Below are 4,186 nucleotides of genomic sequence, written 5' to 3' on the forward strand. Positions count from 1 at the left end.
TCCTTCCTCTTTGGTACTAGCACTGATTTTGTTACCTAGTTAGGGTAATGAAACGCCTGCAAGCAAGCTCAGAGAGCACCAAGGACCCCTCATTTTGGGCTGAATTCTGGCCATACGTCGAGGATTACCCATCGAGAAGATTTAATTTTGCCAAGGTATCCTTCCCGCTTTGGCCTCTCTCCCACCACTAGAGGCAGCAGCGTGTCGTTCTGGGAAGCGGAATCCCTCGCCCGCTGGCTGCCGGCTGCACTAATCCTCCAGACAGGTGTCCCCAACTGGGAACTTTACAGAGCCGCTTCCACGTCTGCGAATGAGTCATGAATAAATTAACCAAGGTGTGCTCTTTCTTTCAGCGCTGGGGATGATCCAGAACCCCGTCCGGGTTGTCCCTCCCTCCCTGTCACCTCAAATCCCAACCTCTTGATGGACATTCTTGAAGGAGACACGCCGCAGCCCAAGAAAAACAGGAACCCACCTAACCAGTTTCGGAGGAAGAGATTTCCACAGCCCGCCCTCCCGTCATCGCCTCCCCTACGTGACAAATTGGAAGGATAATTTTTTTTACAGAGATAGGTGCTAATAACCCTGGCAGATGGTTGGCTGCTGGGCGCAAAGTCTGATGTTTTTTAACACCCAGAACCACAACACCTCAACACCTATTTGTCCCAGGAGAAGTGAAGAAATTTCTCTGCAAACAGGCATTCTTCCCTGCCTCTTCACTTCCCCTGCTCAGCCCCTCCCCTGGATCCCGTCAGTCACTCAGGACAAAAACTGAACATCCCCAGAAGTAAACCTGAAGCATCTTTGTACCCTTTTTGGAATACAGAGAGAAGGACCAGAAACAGTTGCATAAATATATTAGGCAGGCTTTCCAAATCTGCTAACCCAGGGAATTTAATCAAGCGAGCGGAGAGGAGTTGGATCGTGCTTTAGTTAAACTGTGGAACTCCCTGCCACAAGAGATACCGGGGCATCTCTCATTAGGAAAGAAGATTGGGGAGGTTAGCAGAGAACAAGGCTGTCTCTGGTTGCGTCCTGGTCACGGGGTTGACACACAGGGACATCTGTAAGAATTATAATGATTACCTCTGTGAGTTACGGGTGCTCCATCGCTCGAAGTCCTCAAAGAAAGACTGCTGGGATGGTATGTAAGGTCTCCTGCTTTGAGCAGGGGGCTGGATTAGAAGACTTCCAAGGCCCTTTCCAGCTCCTGGAATTCCATGAAAACAAGACCAGACATGAGCCTTCCTTCCAAAACAAACTTGGAGTTTTGGGTCCTGTCCAATTCACTTCTCATCATCTGGTCACTAAACGCAGCAGCAACGGGTGAGACAGGCAGCATCTACACTTAATAAAGAAAATATCCTCCTGAAAGTAGTGTTCGTTGCAAATAGTAAACCAGATTTCAAGGGGTTCAAAGAAGAGTGTACTTACAACCAACTCCTTCTGTCCCCACTTCACAGCCCATAATCCTCTCTGTCTCGCCCTTCTTGCACAGGGATACAGCACCTACCTCCTCACCTGTCCCATCCGAGCAATTTGGGCTAACCCAATAAATCCTCACACCAACCAGGCAGGTAAACGGTCCCTTCGTTGCCCACGATTAGCTGGTGAAACACTGAATATATATATATATATATCTCCCGCGTAAAATTGGAGGTTTCTTCGCCAAGAAACCTCCAATTTTACGCGGGAGAAAACCCGAATAACCAAAGACCTACATACAAACACCCGCGAAAACCTCAGAAAACACACACACACACACACACACACACACACACATATATGCATGCTGAAAATAGTTTGTCGTGAATGCAACTGCTTGAGGGCTCCTGGATTGGAGCTCAAAGGTGAAAGGGATCCAGTTTGCTCCAGGAGTGAAATGCTCCCAGTTCGGACCGGATCACACGATCCGGTAGCGATGGCGGCGGGTGGTTCAGAGAACCGGTAGCAAAAATCCCTGCGTCCCCCTCCCCATGCCCAGCTGAGCTGCGCGATCATCAGAGGCTGGGTTTTTTTCACTTTTAAAAGCATTTTTTCTACAACTTCTTCGGCCGAAAAAATGCTTTTAAAAGTTTTTTAAAAAAAAGCCTCTGACGATCGCGCGGCTCAGCTGGGATCATCAGAGGCTTTTCAAAGCATTTTTTTTCTGCAACCCCTTCGGCCAAAGAGGTTGTAGGAAAAAAAATGCCTTTAAAAGCCTCTGGCGATCCCAGCTGAGTTGCCTGACCGTCAGAGGCTTCTAAAAGGCCTCTTAAGGTTGTAGAAAAAATGCTTTTTTTAAAAAAAAAGTTGACCACGCCCACCCAGTCACATTACCCCCACCATCACCAAGCCACGCCCACAGAACCGGTAGTAAGAAATTTTAGATTTCACCCCTAGTTTGCTCCCTCCCACATGCTGGGGTAGACCAGGTGTCTCGATAGAAAAACACTATATATATATATTTGTGTGAAAAAGAGTCATACGTCACCTTTTCCAGTGCCCTTGTAGCTTCCAACGGTCACTGAATGAAAAGTTGTAAGTTTGAGGACTACCGATGTTCTTCTGCACTGACCAATCGCCTCCCACGATTTAAGATTGTCAGTGCCTCCAGAACTGTCAGCTGTAGCCAGGCCAACTTCGATAGGAGTTTCTTCTGGACCACTGAAGATAAGCAAGCAGCAGAAGAGGCCAAGACAAGGTTCATCAGAACAGGTTCAAAGTATTTCCTCGTCCACGCTTTCCTTCACCCACCATGCCACGTTACATGGGACACTGCACAGCAGAACTCACGAGGAGTGAAGTCTTGCAGCTTTGCAGCTCCCTGTGGATTATCAATTTATCGACCTATCAGCTTTGCCTTCCCGCATTTTGTTCAAAGCTGATTTTATAGAGTAAGAGACCCCCTTTTTCAAATCGTAATAATTTCTTTCCTCTGCCGTTAAGCCTTCCCTTAAAGACTAACCAATTTATCGTGGCAGAAAGATTCACGGGTGAAAATGGGTTTTATTGTAAGAGGATGGAGTGGGAGCAGAAGTATTTTTAGCTTCCTGGTAGAGCACTCTGCAATAGATTTTGTTTTTTAAAAAAAATGTTCTTGAATAGGTCTCCGAATTGTTGGAGTTGTGAACACAAACAAGAGACATTCTACCACATGTGGTGGACCTGTCCTAAGGTTAGGAAATTTTGGGGCAAGATTAAAAAATGGCTGGATGAAATAACAGGGCAGAAGATAGTAAGAAAGCCGGAACTGTTTCTCCTGAGTATTCTGGAAGGGAAAATGCAGAAAAGTATACAATATATCAGATTACACATACTAACGGCAAGTAGAATTGTGATAGCACAAAATTGGAAACAACCAGACACCTCTCCAGATCAAATCATAATAAAAGAAATATACGAATGTGCAGAGATGGACAGATTATCTATGGAAATGAAGGAGAGGGAGGACACCGAGTACTATTTAATATGGAATAAATGTCCTGGCTGGAGACTAAAACATAAAATTTAAGGGATGTTTTTGTTATGAGATCGAATTGTAAAATAGAAATCAAGATAATTTAAATAAAGATGTAAGTTTAAGATAGAGATATTTAGAAGTAGAATTTGTGTAAAGAGGCTAAATAGATTAGAGATACCGATGCAGAAAAGTTGTTATTAGTATTGAAATTTTGATATGCTTGTTTTTGGTTGTTTATATTTTGCGGGGGGGGGGGGTTGTGTGTGTTTTTTTCTTGCTTTATTTTTTTGTGTATTATGTTTCTTTTTGTACTGTGTATTTTAATCTTTGGAAATTTAATAAACATTATTTTTTTTAAAAAAAAAGACATTGCCACAAAACTTAGAAAAATGGTGCAGGATCCACTTGAAAATATTGTTTGGGTTTTCCTACGTGCGTTTCCTTAATTTCATTTTTTTTTTTTTTTTTTTTTTTTTTTGGCCAAGGGTTCTTGTCAACTGCAGGAAGTCAGCCAAGCAAAACTCTGGAAAAAGCATGGAAAAACCTCTGCACAGTGATTTAGAAGTCACCTCTTTAAAAGAATTAAAAATAATAGCGATGAAAGAGGAAATTATTTATTTGTACAGTACTCGGGGAATGAAGCATTCCTGGCTGAGCTATTTCTCCTTGCCAACCAAACACAGAACCTGATGTCTTTCTGAGTAACCTGCTCAAAACACACTGGAATAACTAAATTATAGCATT

General features: G+C 43.6%; 1 long non-coding RNA gene across 1 annotated transcript in view; it reads right to left on the bottom strand.

The window, feature by feature from the left end:
* Positions 1-1,086: 1,086 nt before the first annotated feature.
* Positions 1,087-4,186, bottom strand: part of LOC148111881 (uncharacterized) — a 28,271-nt gene continuing 25,171 nt past the window's right edge. The window contains exons 5-6 of the long non-coding RNA XR_015729957.1: positions 2,474-2,646; positions 1,087-1,342 (exon numbers count right to left, since the gene is read on the bottom strand). This is a non-coding gene — a long non-coding RNA (uncharacterized LOC148111881). The remainder of the gene's footprint in view (positions 1,343-2,473; positions 2,647-4,186) is intronic.

Source organism: Pantherophis guttatus, chromosome 15 (assembly GCF_059756535.1).
Source record: "Pantherophis guttatus breed Tessera chromosome 15, ASM5975653v1, whole genome shotgun sequence".
Taxonomy (NCBI): Eukaryota; Metazoa; Chordata; class Lepidosauria; order Squamata; family Colubridae; genus Pantherophis; species Pantherophis guttatus.